The 23,465-nt window shown below is 47.6% G+C and overlaps 1 non-coding gene across 1 annotated transcript; it reads right to left on the bottom strand.

Annotated features, from left to right (window-relative positions):
- Positions 1-16,395: 16,395 nt before the first annotated feature.
- Positions 16,396-16,533, bottom strand: LOC114806961. The gene has a single exon (XR_003755014.1). It is a non-coding gene; the product is annotated as a small nucleolar RNA SNORA7 (small nucleolar RNA).
- Positions 16,534-23,465: the final 6,932 nt, after the last annotated feature.

Below are 23,465 nucleotides of genomic sequence, written 5' to 3'. Positions count from 1 at the left end.
CAACGCTCACCTGTGCTGGGCAGCGGCGGCTTGGGAGAGGGCCGAGGGCGGAGACTCAAGTTGACCACACGGAAGAAGACAATGGTAAAACACTTCCGTATTTTTACCAGCTAAATCTATGGATACACTACCAGGACTGTTGTAGATGGAGGTGGGGCATTCCAGGAGAGATGCATCCCTGGAGTCACTATGGGTCGAAAATGACTCGCCAACAGAAGACAAGACTCACTGCAGAGCAGCTTTCTAAGTGGGTGTTGGGGATATTAAAAGCATCATTTTGTCATGAATGTTGGAGACAGATTTTCAGGGTGTCCTTGGTGGACCTGTAGAGCTCCCTAAAATAGGTTATCTTATACGTTACCCATAGGGGCGTGGAATAGTGGATAGAGCATGGGCCTGGGAGCCAGAAGGTCCTGGGTTCTAATCCTGACTCTGCCACATGTCTGCTGTGTAACCTTGGGCAAGTCACTTCACTTCTTTGGGCCTCAGTTACCTCATCTGTAAAGTGGGGATTAAGAGTATGAGCCCCATGTGAGACAGACAGGGACTGTGTCCTCACCAACTTGATTAACTTGTATTTACCCCAGGATTTAGCGCCCCAGAATACAGGAAGCCCTACAGATATCCTCTCCCTACCAACTCTGTTACATTGTACTCTCCCAAGTACTTTGTTTAGTGCTTTGCATACAGTGAGGGTTCAATAAACACTTGTGAAAGGCCCCTGGTTTATGCAGCTGAACACAAGTTCAAATAAAATTGTGAAGTCTTACTTTGCAGAGGCTGATAATGATCTGGGCCCCCAGCCTTCTCCCACTAGCCAATAAAATGGAAAACAGAAGGTATCCCCTCTCTTGTTACCACTGTTATTTGCAGGCCTGAGATTCAGAAGGACCTGGATTCTAATCCCAGTTCTGCCCCATGTCTGCTGTGTGACCTTGGGCAGGTCACTTATCTTCTCTGGACCTCAGTTACCCCATCTGTTAAATGGGGATTAAGACTGTGAGTCCAATGTGGGACAGGGAAGGTGTCCAGCCTGATTAGCTGGCATCTACGGTGCTTAGAACAGTACTTGACACATAATAAGCGCTGAACACATACCATCATCATCATCATTATCTGTTCAACAGCACTAATACACCTCTTGGGTCCTTGGAATGGGCCAGGTCTCCTCAGTCTCCCCCCAACCTCCCCCAGCTAGCCGAAATAGATTTCCGAGGCCCAGGTGCCTGGTAATGAGGGCTGAATCCTAAAGCTTTCTGATTTCTTCCCTTCCAATCAATAACTAATCGATCAATGGTATTATTGAGTGCTTACTTTGTGCAGAGCACTGTATTAAGCGTTTGGTACAGTACAACAGTTGGTATTGTCCACTCAGAACCTACAATCTAGACGGGGAGACAGTCATTTAAAATTGGTGGATGTGTACGTAAGTGCTGTGGGTTGCTGAGAGTGGGGTGAATATCAAATGCTTAAAGGGTTCAGATCCCAAGTGTAAAGGTTGATGCAGAAAGGAGAGGGATTCGGGGAAAAAGGAGGTTTAGTCCGGCAAGGCCTCTCGGAGGAGATGGGACTTTAATAAGACCCGTAAAAATGGGGAGAGGCGGCCATCTGGTGTGTATAGGTGGAGGGTTGGGGGCCTCACCAAGTGATCCCCTAATTCCTCCACGCCTTAAAACACTCTTGGCCCATAAACAAGCCACCCTCCAAACAGCAAGGGCCCGCTTTCCGAGATGTTCCCGAGATTCATTCATTCATTCAATAGTATTTATTGAGCGCTTACTATGTGCAGAGCACTGTACTAAGCGCTTGGAATGAACAAGTCGGCAACAGATAGAGACAGTCCCTGCCGTTTGACGGGCTTACAGTCTAATCGGGGGAGACGGACAGACAAGAACAATGGCAATAAATAGAGTCAAGGGGAAGAACATCTCGTAAAAACAATGGCAACTAAATAGAATCAAGGCGATGTACATTTCATTAACAAAAAATAGGGTAATGAAAATATATACAGTTGAGCGGACGAGTACAGTGCTGAGGGGATGGGAAGGGAGAGGGGGAGGAGCAGAGGGAAATGGGGGAAAGAAGGTTAAGCTGCGGAGAGGTGAAGGGGGGGTGGTAGAGGGAGTAGAGGAAGAAGAGGAGCTCAGTCTGGGAAGGCCTCTTGGAGGAGGTGAGTTTTAAGTAGGGTTTTGAAGAGGGGAAGAGAATCAGTTTGGTGAGGTGAGGAGGGAGTGTGTTCCAGGACCGCAGGAGGACATGGCCCGGGGGTCGACGGCGGGATAGGCGAGACCGAGGACGGTGAGGAGGTGGCGGCAGAGGAGCGGAGCGTGCGGGGTGGGTGGTAGAAAAGAGAGAAGGGAGGAGAGGCAGGAAGGGGCAAGGTAATGTAGAGCCTTGAAGCCTAGAGTGAGGAGTTTTTGTTTGGAGCAGAGGTTGATAGGCAACCACTGGAGTTGTTTAAGAAGGGGAGTGACATGCCCAGATGGTCTCTGCAGGGAGATGACCCGGGCAGCAGAGTGAAGAATAGACTGGAGCGGGGAGAGAGAGGAGGAAGGGAGGTCAGAGAGAAGGCTGACACAGTAGTCTAGCCGGGATATAACGAGAGCCCGTAGCAATAAGGTAGCCGATTGGGTGGAGAGGAAAGGGCGGATCTTGGCGATATTGTAAAGGTGAGACCGGCAGGTCTTGGTAACGGATAGGATGTGTGGGGTGAACGAGAGAGACGAGTCAAGGATGACACCGAGATTGCGGGCCTGAGAGACGGGAAGGATGGTCGTGCCATCCACGGTGATAGAGAAGTCTGGGAGAGGACCGGGTTTGGGAGGGAAGATGAGGAGCTCAGTCTTGCTCATGTTGAGTTTTAGGTGGCGGGCCGACATCCAGGTGGAGACGTCCTGGAGGCAGGAGGAGATGCGAGCCTGAAGGGAGGGGGAGAGGACAGGGGCGGAGATGTAGATCTGCGTGTCATCTGCGTAGAGATGGTAGTCAAAGCCGTGAGAGCGAATGAGTTCACCGAGGGAGTGAGTGTAAATGGAGAACAGAAGAGGGCCAAGAACTGACCCTTGAGGAACTCCAACAGTTAAAGGATGGGAGGGGGAGGATGCGCCAGCGAAGGAGACCAAGAATGACCAGCCAGAGAGGTAAGAGGAGAACTAGGAGAGGACGGAGTCCGTGAAGCCAAGGTGAGATAAGGTATGGAGGAGGAGGGGATGGTCGACAGTGTCAAAGGCAGCAGAGAGGTCAAGGAGGATCAGAATGGAGTAGGAGCCATTGGATTTGGCAAGAAGGAGGTCACGGGTGACCTTAGAGAGAGCAGTCTCGGTAGAGTGGAGGGGACGGAAGCCAGATTGGAGGGGGTCTAGGAAAGAATGGGAGTTAAGGAATTCTAAGCATCGATTGTATAGAACTCGTTCTAGGATTTTGGAAAGGAAGGGTAGTAGGGAGATAGGGCGATAACTGGAGGGGGAAGTGGGGTCAAGAGCTGGTTTTTTTAGGATGGGGGAGACATGGGCATGTTTGAAGGCAGAGGGGAAGGAGCCATTGGAGATTGAGTGGTTAAAAATAGAAGTTAAGGAAGGGAGGAGGGCAGGGGCGATGGTTTTAATAAGGTGAGAGGGAATGGGGTCCGAGGCGCAGGTGGAGGGGGTGGCACTTGCGAGGAGGGAGGAGATCTCATCTGAGGATACTGCAGGGAAGGATGGGAAAGTAGGGGAGAGGGTTGGTGGGGGGGAGGGGAGAGACGGAGGGGTGACTTTGGGGAGCTCAGACCTGATTTGTGTTGATTTTCGTGAGGAAATAGGTGGCCAGATCATTGGGGGTGAGAGATGGGGGAGGGGGAGTAACAGGGGGCCTAAGGAGAGAGTTAAAGGTCCGGAACAATCGGCGGGGGTGACGGGCATGGGTGTTGATGAGGGAGGAGAAGAAGTTTTGCCTGGCGGAGGAGAGGGCAGAGTTAAGGCAGGAAAGGATAAATTTGAAGTGTGTAAAGTCGGCTCGGTGCTTGGACTTTCGCCAGCAGCGCTCAGCAGCTCGAGCATAGGAGCGTAGGAGGCAGACAGAGGAGGTGATCCAGGGCTGTGGGTTAGTGGAGCGAGAGCGGTGGAGGGAAAGGGGGGCGAGAGAGTCGAGATGAGTAGAGAGGGTGGAGTTGAGAGCGGAGACCTGATCATCGAGAGTGGGAAGTGAGGACAGGGCGGCAAGGTGAGGAGAGATGCTTTTGGAAAGACAGGTGGGGCGGAGGTCTCTGTGGGGCAGTAGCGAAGATTTGCAGGGGGAGGGAGTGTGAGAGATGAGGCAGGTGAGAAGGTTATGGTCAGAGAGAGGGATTTCAGAGTTGGTCAGGGAGGAGATAGTGCAGCGGTAGGAGATGACGAGATCGAGGGTGTGACCGAGTCGGTGAGTGGGCGCGGTATGGTGGAGCAGGAGGTCGGCAGAGTCGAGGAGGGATAGCAGGCGGGCGGCAGAGGAGTCGTTGGGTACATCCATATGGATGTTGAAGTCTCCGAGGATCAGAGTGGGCAGAGAGAAGGAGAGAAGGAAGGTGAGAAAGGGGTCTAGGTGGTTGAAGAAGTCGGAGGTGGGACCGGGAGGGCGGTAGATGACAGCGACAAGTATCTGGAGGGGGTGGTAGAGGCGAATGATATGGGCTTCGAAGGAGGGGAAGGAGAGGGAGGGGGGAGGAGGGATAGTGCGGAAGCGGCAACGGGGCGAGAGGAGGAAGCCGACGCCTCCTCCCTTACCGGTGAGTATGGGGGAGTGGGAGAAGGAGAGGCCTCCGCTGGAGAGAGCAGTGGTGGAGACCGTGCCTTCGGGAGTGAGCCACGTTTCCGAAAGGACGAGGAGGAGGAGAGAGCGGGAGAGGAAAAGGTTGTGGACGAAAGGTAGCTTACCTGTAATAGAGCGGGGGTTCCAGAGGCCACACTTGAAAGTAGCTGTGGGTGCAAGGGGGGAGGGGGGGAAAGGGCGGCGGGAGGGGAGGGTTTGGATGGGAAGGAGGTGGCGGGGCCCTGGACGAGGAGAGGGGGATGAGGGGTGGCGGTGGGACAAGAGGACTGGATGGGGCGTGGGTGGGGAAGAGAGAAGGGGGGAGGGGGTGAGGAGGGGGTTTGGTGGGGGGGAGAGGAGGGGGAGGGGGAAGAGGGGTAGCGCTGGTAAAGTGGGGTTCTAGGGCGGGGGAGGGGAGGGGGGGAGGAGACAGAGGAGAGAGCGGGAAAGAGCTGAGCGAGAGGGGGGAAGGGGAAGGGGAGGATAGGAAGGGGCGGGAGGGAGGAGGGGGGGAGGAGGGACATGGCGAGGCCAGAGAGGTGGGTGGCCACACTGACACCAATAAACAGTAACAAACGAAATCGGTAATATAGCAACATGATACAGTATGATACAATACAGTAGTGTTAATATAGCAACATGATACAGTATGATACAATACAGTAGTGTTAATAAGCGGGCGATGACCAGGGTCGGGGGTAAGCTCGATTAAGGGGCGACCTGATCAAACTCAAAGACAGGCGGCTGGTGAGGCCAGAGAGGTGGGTGGCAGCACTGACGACAATAAACAATAACAAGCGAAATCGCTAATATAGCAACATGGTACAGTAAGACACAATACAATAGTGTTAATAAGCAGGCGATGACCAGGGTCGGGGGACGAGCCGACCCTACCCGATCAAACTCAAAGTCAAGTGGCCAGCGGCCGAGAGAGTCCCAGAGCTCATGACCAAATGTCCCTGTGGCGGCGGGGGTGGGGGCCGGGCCTGAGGTTGTCCCGGGTGGGTTGCGGCCATAGGCGGCAGCTAAGGTAAGGTAACACGGTGAGAACAAGGACATCGTCGCCGGGACGGGGGGCGGGGGAGATGAATCACCTCAAGGGGGAAGAGGGAGTGAGAGCTTCCCAAAATGGCCGCCTCGGGCGGAGTGGGGGAGCGGTTGGGGAGCACAATGTCCCCGGGCCCGAGATTTGCTACGGGGAAAATGGAGGGGTCTTATCTCCCTCCCCGGCCCTCAATTTTCCCGGGAAAATGTGCCTCGGGCACCCAGGAGCTATCCGAGTCCCTTCCAGATGCAGGCCCAGAGGTTAGAATCAGCTGGGTTTTTAATAAAACAAATTGAAAGGATTTTTAATGAGTTAATTAGGTAACAAATAGAAAAGATTCCCCATTCAAAAATACCTCTTCCTTTCCTTTCTCACATTTCCAGTCCCCAGGACCCTTTCTACTTTCCTGCTAGCATCCCTGGTGCTCTACTTCTTCTGGTCCATTCGCCTCAGCCTCTGTCGGGGAATACCAACTTTCAGGTTCACCTCCTCCAAATCCTTCCCTCGGGGTTTTCGGATGCCGGAGCAGAACCGCTGCCTATCCACACGATCACTTCCCTGCTCGGGTGGGTAGAGCATGGCTCCTCGGGGATCCTAACCTCTGGAATCCAACCCAGAGAACCTTTTCTCCAGTGTTTCCTCCCTCCTCCCCCATCCTGCACTCCCCATCCTACCCCCAACCCCCGCCAAGATCACTCAAGTGCCACTAATTTAAAAAAAACTGAGGAGCTACTTCTCCCCTGTTAATAATGATAACAACAACTATGTGCCAAGCACTGTTCTAAGCCCCTCCCCTTTGCCCAATCCACCCCCATGATTGGCTGTGTTCCAGGTAGTCATCAGCTTAAAAATTGGGACTTAATCCAGTTAATTCTCCCTCAGCGAGAGAGACCCTTTTTTATGGCATTTGTTAATCGCTTACTATGTGCCAGGCAAAGCTCTGGAGGGTAGATACAAAGTAGGACACAGTCCATGTCCTGCGTGGAGCTCATGGTCTTAATCCCCATTTTACAAATGAGGGAACTGAGAACCAGAGAAGTGAAATGACTTGCCCAGGAGTCACCTGGGATTAGAACCCAGGTCCTTCTGATGCCCAGGCCCATGCTCTCTCTACTCGTCTATGCTGCTTCTCAGAAGGAAGTTTCCTTCTCTTCTAGGAGGTGGAGAGCTACTCAGGCTTCCTGAGCTTGGAGGAGTGGAGGGAAGTATGGAGGGAGTGGAGCTTAATGCAGGGATTCTGGGAGTTGGGGAGAGAAATATGGAGGGGAAGGAGGCCGTCAGGAGTTGTGGAAGTTGGTGAAGGGTTTAGCACCTCTGCAGATAGAAGGCTGCAGCAACTAAGGCCAGTACATGGAGTAGATGGTCTGTAAGCTCACTGTGGGCAGAGAACATGTCTGTTCATTGTTGTACTGTACTCTCCCAAGTGCTTAGTTCAGTGCTCGGCACACAGTAAGCACTCAATAAATACGATTGAATGAATGAATGAATGGACTTGTGACCAGAGCAGAGGAGCGGCAACCTGAGGCCGTTGGAGAGTGAGCTGTAGAGACCAGTGCTGTTATCCCCTGGAGAGAGCCAGTGACCTAAGGGCTTGCTGAGAGAAGGGAAGAGGAGATCACGGAGGGGCAGCAGCGCAAGAGAAGCAGCGGGAAGGAGGTTGGCCCAGATGCTTTCAATGCAGGGGGTGGCCAACTGGAGGCAACGGAAGGCTAGAAGGGGCAACGTGGAGAAGCAGCTGGCCTAAGGGATAGAGCACGGGCCTGGGGAATCAGAAGGACCTGGATTTGAATCCCGGCTCCACCATTTGTCTGCTGCATGATGTTGAGCAAGTCACTTCACTTCTGAGGGCCTCAGTTACCATATCTGTGAAATTCATTCATTCAGTAGTATTTATTGAGCGCTTACTATGTGCAGAGCACTGTACTAAGGGCTTGGAATGTACAAATCAGTAACAGATAGAGACAGTCCCTGACCTTTGACGGGCTTACAGTCTAATCGGGGGTTAAGACTGTGAACCCCACATGGGACATGGACTGTGTGTAACCTGATTAGCTCGTATCTACCCTCAGCTCGTAGTACAGTGCCTAGCACATAGTAAATGCTTACCAAATACCATTAAAAAAGGAAAGATGAAGTAAGGACGATTGATTGGGGAAGAGAAGTACGATCGAGAGGGGACACTTTTTCAATCCCACAATGTCAAGATGGCGGAGGCTGATAAAAGTATGGCCTGGAGAGGTGAGCTTCTAAGGACTTGGAGGGGAGAAGGAAAGAACTGAGAATTACTAATGTGTGCAACACCACAGATTTATAGGGAGAAATGCGAGATTTTAAAAACTATCTCCTCTTTTTTTATGGACCCCTAAGAGGGTCATTTTGGATGAAGGATTTAACCGTGTTTCCAACTGACAAAATAAATGGATTACAGGCGATATATGCAAAATAATCTTGGCTCCTCCACTTGTCTGCTGAGTGACCTTGGGCAACTCACTTCAAGTCATTTCACTTCTCTGTGCTTCAGTTACCTCTACTGTAAGATGGGGATTAAGACTGTGAGCCCCATGTGGAACAAGGACTATGCCCAACCTGATCACCTGGTGTCTACCCCAGTGCTAAGTACAGTGGTTGGCACAGAGTAAGTGCTTAACAAATACCATTATTTATATATATATTTAAAAAATCTGGAGACGTTTTGTCAACAAATGGGCCTAAAGAACAGACACATAAAGAGAGACACGTAAGAAGGAAATGGTATTGTAATTTTGAAGGCTTTAAATGTAAATATTGTATTATGAGTTGGGTTTAAATGACTGAATTTTATAACCTCAAGAAAAACTTGTACCCAGTCTAGCGACTTCTGAGGCTCCCCTCACAACTCTATGTGGGGGAATAGTTTGAGTGACAATTATACTCCTATGCTCACATCTCCAGTGCTCTGCACACAGTAAGTACTCAATAAATACAATTGAATGAATCCCCAAATAACTAATCCTTGAACTTTAACTCTCTCCTGAAGCCCATAGTGCCCTGTCCTTCTACCTTTTTAGGTTTTCCTTTAATAAATGGTGTTAGTTAAGCACTTACTATGTGTCAAGCACTGTCCTAAGCACTGGGGAAGATACAAACTAATCAGATGGGACACATTACCTGTTCCACATGGGGCTCACAGTCAAGTAGGAGGGGTAACGGGTATTGAATCTCCATTCTACAGATGAGGAATCTGAGGCATAGGGAAGTTAAGTGACTTGACCAAGGTCACACAGCAGACAAGTGGTGGAACCAAGACTAGAACCCAGGTGCTCTGGCTCCCAGGCATGGGCTCTTTCCATTAGGCCGTGCTGCCTTCCACCTCTCTAATCCCTGCCAACTTCATCAACCATTTTATTGGCAAGTTGGAGAAATTCCCTTCTGATTACCCTTATGAGCCACCTTCCCCTCTTCCATGTTCTCCTGTTGCCTCTTCCACTTTCTCCTTCCCATCTTCTCAAGAGAAGGTCTCCTACTTGCCCTTAGAATCTAACCCTCCTACCAGCATCTTGACTTCTTGTCTCTCAGAACTCTTTCTCCCGCCCTCCTCTTCCTCTGGCTCTCTTCTACTTCTCTTCTGTCTACTTCTCTTCTCTCTTCATACATATTCAAATCTTTCTCCATTCTAAAAATCATTCTCTTTACCCCACTGCCTCCTCCAGGAATCATCCCATCTACCTCCATCCACACTCATCCAAATACCTTGAATGGGCTGTACATGCCCATGCTGATTTTCCTTCTTCTCAACCCACTACAGTCTGTATCCTGGCTCGGCCACTTGTCAGCTGTGTGACTGTGGACAAGTCACTTAACTTCTCTGTGCCTCAGTTACCTCATCTGTAAAATGGGGATTAAAACTGTGAGCCCCACGTGGGACAACCTGATTCCCCTGTGTCTACCCCAGCACTTAGAACAGTGCTCTGCACATAGAAAGCGCTTAACAATTTGCCCTCTTCACTCTACTGATATCACACCTACTCGGGTCAAAGACTTCCTTTTGGTTGAGCCTAATGGGCTCTAAGTAATCTGTGCTAATCCTTCTTGATCTCTCTGCTCCTTTGATACTATTAACCATTCCCTCCTGCTAGAAATTCTATCCTTGATTTCACCAACACAATACTCCCTGATTCTTTTCCTACCTCTATGATTGCTCCTTTTCAGCCTCCTTTTCTGGCCATTTATCCACCCCTAACGCGTAATCAGATGGGAATATGTATGAAGAGATACTGTATTTGGATACAGTATGACAATAAACAGACACATTCCCTGACTGGAGGTACTATCATCTATCATCTCTATGCGGATGACACCCAAATCTGTATCTCCTCTCCTGTTCTCTTTCCCTCCCTCCAGGCCCACATCTCCTCCTGCCTTCAGGACATTTCTACTTGGTTGTTCTCCTGCCACCTAAAATTCAACATGTCTGAGACAGAGTTCCTTATCTTCCCTCCCAAATCCTGTCCTCTCCAGAACTTTTCCATCACTGTAGATGGCACAACCATCCTTCCTGTCTCACAAGCCCACAACCTTGGTGTTATCCTTGACTCTGCTATCTCATTCACCCCACATATCCAATCTGTCACCAAATCCTGCCGGTCTCACCTTCACAAAATTGCCAAGATCCGCCCTTTCCTCTCCATCCAAATTGCTACCACGTTAGTATGTTCACTCATCCTATCCCAACTGGGCTATTGCATCAGCCTCCTTTCTGACCTCTCAACCTCCTGCCTCTCCCCACTTCAGTCCATACTTTACTCCACTGCCTGGATTATATTTCTACAGAAACATTCAGGGCATATCACCCCCCTCCTCAAACACCTCCAGTGGTTCATTCATTCAATTGTATTTATTGAGCGCTTACTCTGTGCAGAGGTTGCCTATCAACCTCCATATTAAATAAAAACTCCTCACTATTGGCTTTAAAGCTCTCCATCACCTTGCCCCTTCTTACCTCACCTCCCTTCTCTCCTCCTACATCACAGCCCACACACTCCACTCCTCTGGTGCTAACCTTCTCACTGTGCCACAGTCTCACCTGTCTCCCCGCCGACCCCTTGCCCACATCCTACCTCTGGCCTGTAACGCTTTCCCTCCTCAAATCCACCAATCACTCTTTCCCCCTTCAAAGCCCTACTGAAGGCGCACCTCCTCCAAGAGGCCTTCCCAGACTAAGCCCCACTTTTCTCAGCTCCTCCTCCTTCTGCATCACCTTGACTGGCTCCCTTTGCTCACCCCTCCCCCACCCCCACCCCACAGCACTTAGGTATATATGTATATATCTATAATTCTTTTAATTTATATTGATGCTTGTTTACTTGTTTTAATATCTGTCTCCCCCTCTCTAGACTCTCCCCCTCTCCCCACTGTGGGCAGGAATTGTCTCACTTTACCGTCGAATTGTACTTTCCAAGCGTTTAGTACAGTGCTCTGCACACAGTATGTGCTCAATAAATGCAATTGAATGAATGAATGAATGAATACTACTGCATCAGCCACTTTACTGGTCTCCCTGATGCCAACCTTTCTCCCCTTCAACCAATCTTATTATCTTACTAAAATTTCATTCAGAATGCTTCACTTCTCTGTAAAGCCTTAGCATTGATTTCAACTCACATCTCTCTCATTCAACTCTCATATTCAATCTGTCACCAAATCCAGTCAGTTCAACATTCATAGCATGAACCGCTACCACACTGTTCCAAGTACTTTTCCTATCCCGCCTTGATTACTGCTTGATTACTTGATTACTGCTGAGCAGCATGGCTTAGTGGAAAGAGCCCGGGCTTGGGAGTCAGAGGTTGTGGGTTCTAATCCCAGATCCTCCACTGGTCAGCTGTGTGACTTTGTGCAAGTCACTTAACTTCTCTGTGCCTCAGTTACCTCATCTGTAAAATGAGGATTAAGAGGGTGCTCGATCCACCGGGTTTGCGATCAATTGGCTTTCAGCAGGGCTTCTCGAGTGGCATGGGGTTACTGAGGCTGAAGTGGCAGGGGATCACTAGGGGCAGATTAGAAAGCTGGGGAAGCTGAAGTGGGGAGCATCTGAGTGGGGTTTCTCCTCTTCCACAGGAGGGCAGCAGAGGATGGGGGTGGGATAGAAAGGGCAGGGGGTTCTCTGCCTGCGCTGATTGACTCACCTCCCATTTCTCTTCTCTGCCTCTTCCCTTTTGATTGGGAGCCCCTGGAGGACCAGAACCGTGTCTAATTGTCTAATAATAATTATTAATAATTATGGTTCTTGCTAAGCACTTACTATGTTCCAAGCACCGTTCTAAGCACTGGGGTAGATAGAAGTTAAGCAGGTTGGACACAGTCCCTGACCCACATGGGGCTCGCAGTCTTCACCCCCATTTTACAGATGAGGGAACTGAGGCACAGAGCTGTGAAGTGACTTCCCCAAGGTCCCACAGCAGATGGATGGCGAAGCCAGAATTAGAACCCAGGCCTTTCTGACTCCCAGGCTCGTGCTCTATCCACTAAGCGATGCTGCTTCTCACGCTTTGCACATAATAAGTGTTGTCAACCAATCAATGGTATTTATTGAGTACTTACTGGGTGGAGGGCACTCTGTTAAGTGTTTGGGAGAGAACAATACCATAGAATTGATAGACATGATCCCCTCCCTCCAAGAGCTTTGATTACTGTGATTACTAGCATATCTATATGCTATGGATATATCTATATAAATTATCTGTATATTACTATCAATAAATACTCAATAAATATCACTGATTGATTGATAACACCATGACCTAGTGGAGAGAGCACAGGCCTGGAAGTCAGAGACCCTGCGTTCTAATCCCAGCTCCACCACTTACCTGCTGTGTAATCTTGGGCAAGTCATTTAATGTATGTAATGTAATTTTATGCCTCAGTTCCCTCATCTGCATAATGGAGATCCAATGTCTGTTCTCCCTCTTCCTTGTGAGCCTCATGTGGGACCGGATTATCCTGTATAATAATCATTATTATGGTATTTTGTTAAGCGCTTACTATGTGCCAAGCACTCTACTAAGTGCTGTATCTATCCCAACACTTAGTACCAATGCTTGGCACATAGTAAGTGCTTAACGAGTACTTCAACTATTCCTCCCTGAATGTGCCTTCATCCCTCTTTTATTTGTCAGGAAACAGAGCCCTGCTACTTCTGGTAATAATAATATCTATGTGCCAAGCACTGTTCTAAGCACTGGGGTAGATACAAGGTAATCAGGTTGCCCCACATGGGGCTCACAGACTTAATTCCCATTTTGCAGATGAGGTAACTGAGGCCCAGAGAAGTTAAGTGACTTGCCCAAAGTCACACAGCTGATAAGTGGCAGTGCCTGCCTAGGGGGTGTGCAGCTGGGGAGGGGGTAGATGGACAGAAGGCTAGTGCGTCCAGTCACTGACTGGAAAGCAGCACAGCAGGGGGAGGAAGAAGTGGGGAAGGAAATTGTTGGACTTAATGCCATATGGGGTTTATGGATCCTGGGGTTCATCATCAGTTAATGCATAGAGAAGCAGCATGGCCTAGTGCCCACAGTTTACTTCAGAATTTCGAGGCTTTTTTTTTATGGTATTTGTTAAGCATTACTGTGTGCCAGACACTGTACTAAGCGCTAAAGTAGATACAAGCTAATCAGTTTGGACACAGTCCATGTCCTACATGAGGCTCACAGTCTAAATCCCCACTTTATAGCTGAGGTAACTGAGGCCCAGAGACATGAAGTGATATGCCCAGGGTCATACAACAGACAAGTGGTGAAGCCGGGATTAGAACCCAGGTCCTTCGAACTCCCAGGCCTGTGCTCCTTCCACTTAGGCCACGCTGCTTCTGATCTTGAAGAGACTCCTGAGTACTGCTTGTTTTGTTGCCTGACTTCTTGTTTTGTTTTGCTTTCTGTCTCCCCCTGTGAGCCCATTGTTGGGCAGGGATTGTCTCTATCTGTTGCTGAATTGTATTGTCCAAGCGCTTAGTACAGTGCTCTGCACACAGTAAGCACTCAATAAATATGATTGAATGAATGAATGAATGAGTAGGCAATTGAAGAAGAGGTTCATTTGGCGAAACAGCTTAATTTAGAAATGGATGATGCAGATATTGATGAGTTTACTGTATCTCATTTAGAGGAACAATTGTTCCATGAGTGTGTCTTTGAACTAGAACACTGCAAGATACCGAAACGTATGAGAACGTCACAATCTCTCCAACAGCTAAGATTGGGGGACTAAGAAGTGATGACTCAATTTTCAAGAAGGTGAATGAATTTATAAAAATGATTGAAGAAGATCCTGATGGGAAGAGGATTCCAAAAGTGCTCAGAGGTGTTCGGGAGGAGTTGGCTTGCTCCAAGACATTGTATGAAGGAAAAAAGGCTGAAAACCAAATTCTTCGTTAAAGTTGAAAAACCACTACCATGCTCAGCAGAACATCTTCTACTTCTGCAGCCTCCTACAAAGATGTAATCATATTGCAGGTCCTCAGTTAGTTAACTTTGTGATGTTACGCTTCAAATTACTTTAACAAAGATTGAGCAGTAAGTTAGTGTTGTTTTATGTTACAGTATATAGCATGTCGCTTCTCAGGGTCGTACCTGGAGAGTTTCCAGTCCTCTACCAGGCTCAGCTATGGGAGGGAGATTCAAGCAGAGGCATATCCATTCCATTCCTAGTTGGGCAGTGGCTAACGAGGGGAAGGCAATCTGCTACAGGTCAAAACTACTCTGTTCTGGGCAGCAGTGGTATGGGAGAGAATCGAGGGTGGAAACTCGAGTTTACTGCACAGAAGGCAGCAACTGCAAACCACTTCTGTATTTTTACCAAGAAAACTCTACCATAATGATTGCAGATGGAGAGTGGGGCGTTCTGGGAGAGATGTGTCCGTGGTGTCGCTATGGGTCGGAAGCGACTTGACGGCATAAGACAAGAAAAGATATAGCATGTAAAGGAATTTCATAGTATTCTTCTAGAGGTTCTGGAACAGATCCCAATTTATACCATGTAAGTCTATGGGAAAATGTATTCCATAATATATCCATTGAGATTACAGTGCCTCACTGGGGGAAGAAGGATGGGAAGGGTGGGCGTTCTTGTCTTTCATTCATACATTCAATAGTATTTATTGAGTGCTTACTATGTGCAGAGCACTGTACTAAGCGCTTGGAATGTACAATTTGGCAACAGATAGAGACAATCCCTGCCCAATGACGGGCTTACAGTCTAATTGGGGGAGTTAGCAAAGCAAAACAGGACAAAATATAAACAAGACAACATTATCACGATAAATAGAATCAATGGGATGCACATCTCATTAACAGAATAAATAGGGTAATAAATAATATATACAAATGAGGACAGTGCTGAGGGGAGGGGAAGGGAAGGAGGGGGAGGAGCAGAGGGTGGAGGGGGAGCACAGGGAGAAGGGGGGGAGCTCAGCCTGGGAAGGCCTCTTGGAGGAGGTGAGCTCTCAGTAGGACTTTGAAGAGGGGAAGAGAGTTAGTTTGGCAGACGTGAGGAGAGAGGGCATTCCAGGACAGCGATAGGATGTGGGCCAGGGGTCGACAGCGAGATAGGCGTGAACGGGGGGACAGTGAGGAGGTGAGTGGCAGAGGAGCGGAGTGTATGGGGGGTGGGCAGTAGAAAGAGAGAAGGGAGGTGAAGTAGGAGGGGTCAAGGTGATGGAGAGCTTTGTGGCTGTGGGGAGTGAGACTATGCTGCCTCTGTCCTTGCCTGGCCCAATGAGGAGGGAGAAATTAACCTGCTGGTGCAGACTTGGCATATTGCTCCTCTCCCTTACCCTTCCCTCTTCCCCCTCTCATCCTCTTCTCTCCTCCTCTTCCTCCCCTTCACCCTTTCTTTCCTAATGGACAGACAGCAAGAGCCACTGCTATGAAGCTGCCACATGGCACAAGGAGAAGCAGCAGCATGGCTTAGTGGCCAGAGCATGGACCTGGGAGTCAGAAGGTCCTGGGTTCTATTTCTGGCTCCACCACATGTCTGCTGTGTGGCCCTGGGCAAGTCACTTCACATCTCTGAACCTCAGTTACCTCATCTGTAAAATGGGGATTAAGAGCTAGAGCCCCATTTGGGACAGGGAGTGTGTCCAACCTGATTAACTTGTATTTACCCCAGTGTTTACAACAGTGCTGGGCACATACTAAGTGCTTAACAAGTACCGTAATTATTATTAGTATTATTATTACAAGCACATCATTTCATTGTCACATAGGGAGCCCATACATTGCACTGTAAGATCGGCTCTTTGCACGCCTACTGATCTAAAATTTCATTTTGTTTGGCTCTTCTGCATATAAAGGTTGTTGATACCTGGTGCAGACATTGTCTTGTCTTGTCTTATGCCATCGAGTCATCTCTGACCCATAGCGACACCATGGACACATCTCCCCCAAAACGCCCCACCTCCATCTGCGATTGTTCTGGTAGTGTAGCCACAGAGTTTTCTTGGTAAAAATCTGGAAGCGGTTTTTTGGTAACATTGCCTCCTTCAGCACAGTAAACATGGGTCTTCGCCCTCGACTCTCTCCCATGCCACTGCTGCCCAGGACAGGGGAATTTTGACCTGTAGCAGATTGCCTTCCCCTCTCTAGCCACTGGCCAAGCTAGGAATGGAATGGGTAGGCCTCTGCTTGACTCTCTCTCCCATAGTTGAGACTGGTAGAGTACTGGAAACTCTCCAGGTGCGACTCTGAGAGGACTGGTGCAGACAATAGAGCTAAATAAATAGGTGACTTCAGAAAGCAAGACTATTTTGCCATAGGACAGGCCTGGCCTATAGCTTTCAAAAGCTTTCCAGAAATACAGCCAGAATCATTTTTTCTAGACTGTAGACTAGTCCGTAAAGTCCTCGTGGGCAGGGAATGTGTCTACCAACTCTGATGTATTGTACTCTCCCAAGTGCCTAATACAGTGCTCTCCACCTGCAGTAAGTGCTCAGTAAATATCATCGATTATTGATTGATTGATTTTAGTAATTGAACATAAAATGCTCTAGTGACTATCCCCTAGTCGTTATGAGTACAGCAGTCAACTGGTAGATGATCTTTTGGGCCGTGTACATGTTATGTCACTTATATCTATGTTATTTTATATTATATGGTATTTGTTAAGTGCTAACCATGTGCCAAGCACTGTACTAAGCTCTGGGGTAGATACAAGATAAAGCAGGTTGGACACAGTCCCCCTCCCACATGGGGCTTGCAATCTCAGTAAGAGAGAGGAGGATTTAATCTCCGTGTTACCCATGAGGTAATTGAGGCATGGAGAATTTAAGTTATTTGCCCAGGGTCACCCAGCAGACGAGTGGCAGAGCCGGAATTAGAACCCAGGTCTTCTGACTCCCAGACCTGTGCTCTTTCCACGAAACCATGCAGCTTCTCTGCCCTTCAATTCTTTGATACATACAGCCCAGCCCTTCAGTTTCCAAACCTCCCCACTTTCCTTTACCATTTGGAACTCCAGGTTTCATTCATTGCTTAAGAAGTAGGTTAGTTCGTGTTACAATTCATTGTGTCGTGGAAATTTAATTGCAGTGGGGTTTTTTTGTATTATCCTACCTTTCCTCCTGCTTTTCATAGTGTGATATCTCATCTATCTATCTCTCTATAGATAGATAGATATATGTGTGTTTCAATCTATAGCAAATGAAGGCAGCATCGATTACGCTAGATTTATGGCCACAAGTGATAAATATGGCTAAGAAATTGATTCATGCCTCTGGAATGACTGGGGCACCTAACCATCCAGAGTTGACACAACTAAATATTGTCAAAGCCTGGGCTGGTGTCTCAAGGCTGGAGAAAACAAACAGGGAAAGGCATGTCAAACAGATAAATGGCTTTGCTGTTTAGAAGCTCTCCATAGAGGCCATTTGTTTCCGAGATAAGGAAGACTGCTCTCCAAAATAGTGAAAAGATAAGCTAGAAGAGAAGGATGATGTGGGATTGTTTGAGGCTATTTGGATGCCTAAGCACTGGAAAAAGGAAAGAGGAAAGCGGCTGTGTGCTGTGGATCGGCTTTGTTTCTCTTTAAACTTGCTGTCATAAGCTATTTTATAACCCAGTCATAGAACTGCTCCCAACCAATGTGAACAAATGATAATTCTGTTGCTATTATTTTAGCAGCTGATTGTCCTGCACTGTTTTCCTCATCCCGGCTGCTGTGGGAATATTTCCTTCCTGATGGAGTCAGTGGGATGTGGGACGATGGGCATCGGCATATATTGGGTGGCATCTCTTTTTATCGGTGTGCTACATGTATGCGTGCAAGAGAATGCTGTTGTGCCAATTCTTCTCAGAATAAACGCCAGAAAGCCGATGGGTTTAAGACCAGTTTCAGGACCTCTTTCTCAAGCTAAAGTCCTCCACAATTCTAAATTAGAGTACTAGAGTGGTAAACTAGCAGCCGGTGTCCATCTCAAAGGATCTCAAATATGGTGCTTGAAAAAGCAAAAAGTACTGTCTGTTTTTATGAGGAAGGAGAGGATTCCAAACCTCTTTTTATACCATTGAAACTACAGTACATAGTACAACACAACAGTCCATGGGTAACCTGCACCAGAATTATTGCCTTGTGGGAAGCCAGGACTGTATGGTCTATTACTTGTGGGTCTATTTTATTATTATTATTATTATTGTTTTCACTATTATATTCATTGAGCGCTTACTGGGTGTCTAGAACTGTTCTAAGCACTTGGGGTAGATAGAGGTTAATCAGGTCAGGCACAGTCCGTGTCCCACACAGGGCTCACAGTTTAATTAGGAGGGAGAACAGGTATTGCATTCCCATTTTCCATTCAAGGATACTGAGGCACAGAGAAACTAAGTGACTTGCCCAAGGCCATATAGCAGGTACGTAGTGGAGCCGGAATTAGAACCCAGGTCCTGTGACTCCCAAACACATGCTCTTTCCACTAGGCCACACTGCTTCCCGTCTATTTAGGTTGGCTATTCTTTGAGATTGGTCTTCCATAGGAAACAGCTAGTCATTCATTCATTCATTCAATTGTATTTATTGAGTGCTTACTGTGTGCAGAGCACTGTACTAAGTGATTGGAAAGTACAATACAGCAATAAAGAGAGACAATCCCTGCCTTCACCCAGCTCATAGTCTAAAGGGGAGAAGACAGGCATCAATACAAGTAAACAGGCATTGATATAAATAAATAGAATTACAGAGAGTAATATATATTGTTATATATGTATATATATATACACACACACATATATATATGTACTATGTGTATACTATATGTATGAGGAAGACATATAAACAGATATATACATATATACATAAGTGCTGTGGGGCAGGGATGGGGGGGAAGAGCAAAGGGAACAAGTCAGGGTGATGCAGAACGGAGTGGGAGCTGAGGAAAAGTGGGGCTTAGTTTGGGAAGGCCTCTTGGGGGAGGTATACCTTCAGCAGGACTTTGAAAGGGGGAAGAGTGATTGTCTGGCATATTTGAGGAGAGAGGGACTTCCAGGTCAGAGGTAGGACGTGGGCCATGGTTCGGCGGCAAGGCAGGTGAGATTGAGGCACAGTGACAAGGTTAACACCAGAGGAGTGGATAAGGAGCTAATAAGTAGAGGAAAGTCTGACCCACACCTCACTGAAGAGTGTGTGTGTGTGTGTGTGTGTGTGTATGTGTGTGTGTGTGCATATGTCCCTGGCTACCTGGCAAGGGTAGGGGGTTGGTCTGGGGTGAAACAGAAGCAGAATGACCTAGTGGATAGAGCATGGCCTGGGACTCAGAAGAACCTGGGTTCTAATCCCGGCTCCGCCACTTGTCTGCTGTGTGACCATGGACAAGTCACTTCACTTCTCTGTGCCTCAGTTCCCTCATCTATAAAATGGGGATTAAGACTGTGAGCCCTGCGCCAGACATGGACTGGGGCCATCCTGATTAGCTTGTATCTACTCCAGCACTTAGTACAGTGACTGGCACACTGTAAGTGCTTAAAAAATTGTGAGGTAACTAAGGCACAGAGAAGTTAAGTGACTTGCCCAAGGTCACACAACAGACAAGTGGAAGAGTTGGGATTAGAACCTATGACCTTCTGGCTCCCAGGCCCTTGCTCTATCCACTACACACACCCCTGTCTCCGTGGAAACATGATGGGCAGCGACAAGGGAGTTCAAGGAGCATTGTGCAAATCACTTCATTCACATAGGTTCTTGCTCCTGGAGTTTTTGTGACTGGACACACCGATTGTTTATTTATGTAAAGCAAATGATCTCTTTTCCACTCATTTCCTCTTAATCCTCTCTCTGCCTATTTCCATTTATTCTTCCTTCATCTCCCCACCCAGTCTTTGTCTTCCTGTATTCTTTGTTCAGATACAGGTAGGCTCTGTCTCTATCCGAGTCCTTCCCACAGGCCCCCAAGTCAGGCTGTTTTCTCGAAGCTTGCTGAGAAGGTTAATAGACTGACTGGGTGAGGAGGTGGTGGATCAACCAGAGGGTGAGTTTCTTGGGGATGAAGAGGGCTCTTAGAAGCAGAAGCTGTAGGGTTTAGTGGATAGCACACGATCCTGGGAATTAGAAGGACCTGGGTTCTAATCCCAGCTCTGCCAACATGTCTGCTGTGTGACCTCAGGCAAATCACTTAACTTCTCTGTGCTGCTGTTACCTCATCTGTAAAATAGGGTTAAGAGTGTGAGCCCCACATGGGACAGGGACTGTGTCCAACCTGATTAACTTGTATCTACCCTAGTGCTTAGAACAGTGCTTGACACATAGTAAGCACCTAAAAAGTACTGTTATGATGATTATTATAATCTGGAGACCACCTCTCTGGATTTGTGTGATCACTGACTCACTGTTTGCTTACCTGCTTCCGTTCCCAAATGCTTAGTTCAGTGTGTTGCACCCAGGGGGTGCTCAGTAAATACCTTTACTTCTACGAAGATTACTGTGAGGACAACGATGTTTACTACTACTTGTGATCAGCCATTGGGTCATTCTCTGGGCTAGTAGCATTCTATGAGAACTGCTATGACCTTGCTCCTTCCTTGGGGATGATAGTGTGCTTCATCATCAACCATACAACACTGTATTAGATGCCCATGGACATATAGAAGATGAATGATGGAATTCCTGCCTTTGAGGAGCTTATAATTTAATGGAGAAGGTAAGCAGATATGAATTGTTGAATATGCAATTTATAAGAGTGGGAGCAGGAAATAAATCAATTAACAAATCAGTAAAACCGATGAGTATGTAGGAGTGCTGAGGTCATGTGATGGGAGATTTTTGGGGGCGGGGGTGGGCAAGGAACATCTCCTGTTTGGGTGATCTTTTAGAAGGGTTTGAAGGAAGAGCGGGATGTGGTTTGCCCTAGATGGTGAAAGTGGGGGAGGAAGGGAAAGGAGACACAAGCAGTGGGTGGGAGCTTCATAAACGGGGCTAAAAGAGCGTGGCCCAGTGGATAGAGGCCTGGGAGTCAGAAAGACCTGGGTTCTAATCCTGTCTATACCCATTGTCTGCTAGGTGATCTTAGGCAAGTCACTTCACTTCTCTGTAGCTCAATTACCTCAGCTGTAAAATGGGGATGAAGACTGTGAGCCCCATGTGGGACAGGGACTGTGTCCAGCCAGATTTGTTTGTATCTACCCCAGCGCTTAGTTCAGTGCCTGGTACATAGCAAATGCTTAACAAATACCATTATTATTATTATTATTAATAATAAGAAAAAAAGGCTAACCAGATTGCCAGTGGCCCCCACCAAGCCCACCACCCAGAAGCAAAGCAGGCTTTTGGTGAGAGGCAGAGTTTGGGTTGTGTTGAAACAGCCCCTGAAGAAGAAGCAGGACATTTAGGCCAGCGCCTCAGAGTGGAGTGAAAATGGGTGAGATGGTGCTGGGCTGCTGGAGACCGCTGCTACCTCATTCAATCGTATTTATTGAGCGCTTACTGCATTCAGATTACTGTACTAAGCTCCCACTGCTGCCTCTGCCTTAGCCACCCAAGAATACCCGTTCCAGGACTCTTCTTCTTCTGGAGCTGAATTCTGGGGGGTTCCGACAGACTTCTAGCACTGATCAAGGATGAGGGCTGATTCCTCTCCAGAGCAGTGGGAGGAAGGGGAGTGAGAAAAAAGATGGAAGGGTATATGGGGTGGTCTGTTTCTTCGCCGGACCGTACTTCTTTTATCCCCTGTTACTTTTAAAGCTACTATTAGATTGGATAAGAAAGGCAGTGAGGGATTAAGCTGAAGAGTTTGAGGCTGGCTCCCAAACTCAGTTTCCATTCTGGGACACAACTGAACTGAATGGAAGGAAGACAGAGTGCATGGTAATAATGCAGATTGTACAACAGAGTGACCTTTTCCCTCTGGGCCATTGTTCTTGCTCTTTATCATCTCTTTTTTTTGTTATTATTAATAAAAGAAAGACTTTGCCCTCTGGGCTAGTTTAATGAACCTGCTAGGGAACTGGAACCAGTCAATCAATCAATCAATGGTATTTACTGAGTGCTGACTGCTGTACTAAGCGCTTGGGAGATTTCAATACAATATAGCAGACACATTCCCTGCCCACAACGAGCTTACAGTCAAGAGGGGGAGAAAGACATTAGTAGAAATAAATAATGTATTATAGATAATTTATCGATATGTACATGTACCATATCCCAGTTACCCTCATGCCAAGTGGCAAGAGTGGGAATCATCATCCCCATCATAGAAATGAGGAAACCGAGGCCCAAAGGAGAGAGGTGGGAATAGAATCCAGATCTCTCTCTACCCAAGCCCTAATTTTTAGACCTTCCTGCTTCACCTTGGAATTCTGCAGTAACATATGAACCTTCAGGAAACTAACTGTTCTGGTGCGTAACGAGTCTGTCCGAGCATCGAGATGCCAGGTGGATTGCTGCCATGTAAATACATAGATGGGGATTTGGACAGGTAACTTATCAACATTAATGGGAGTTGCTACTAACATAAATCATCCTCCCAGCAGTGTAAAAATAAATCTGAGGCTGTATGAAATCCTGGTTGTGAAGCAGACATCCCTCCTACAAGCGTTAAAATCTGTTTCGGCCTGCTGTCCACAATTTTTAGTAATTAGTAGCAATGTTTCATTTACAACAGCACACAAACTAGAATTCATGTTTTGCTTTATATAAGTCCAATCCTCCCCCCCTCCAACACACCCCACCCCCGGACAATAAACTGCATTGTCCCTCGACTTGCCTAATTATGTGTCGTACAACTGCATAACTCTCCCTGAAGCAGCAGGGGTCCTTACTGTGGAATGAGGAGGATGATTTTTCCATCTGTTCTCCTGGCACTGAAGGGAGAAGTAAGAGGGAGGGCGTGATTGTGTATGTGTGTGTGCGCGCACGCACACGCGCCTGTACACATTACCATGCAGTGCAGGTGCCTTAAGAAAGGGAATCCCATTGCCAGGTGCTTCTACGGAATGGGTCTGGGATGTAGTGTAGCTTTAATTACAGTATATTGAGATTTTTGTTTAAGAATTATAGGACGTAATTTCCACTGAAGTTATCAACGAAATTGGGATAGTTGCAGTTTGGAATCTATTTTACTGCAGAGACCGATATTTATAAATGAGGGAGGCTCTCTTGCCATTCAGTGGCGTCTGAAAACGATTACACAGAATCCGACGATTTA

Source organism: Ornithorhynchus anatinus, chromosome X1, assembly GCF_004115215.2.
Source record: "Ornithorhynchus anatinus isolate Pmale09 chromosome X1, mOrnAna1.pri.v4, whole genome shotgun sequence".
NCBI classification, from domain to species: domain Eukaryota; kingdom Metazoa; phylum Chordata; class Mammalia; order Monotremata; family Ornithorhynchidae; genus Ornithorhynchus; species Ornithorhynchus anatinus.
The sequence above is the reverse complement of the archived record's forward strand: the minus strand, read 5'-3'. Positions and strand labels throughout refer to the sequence as shown.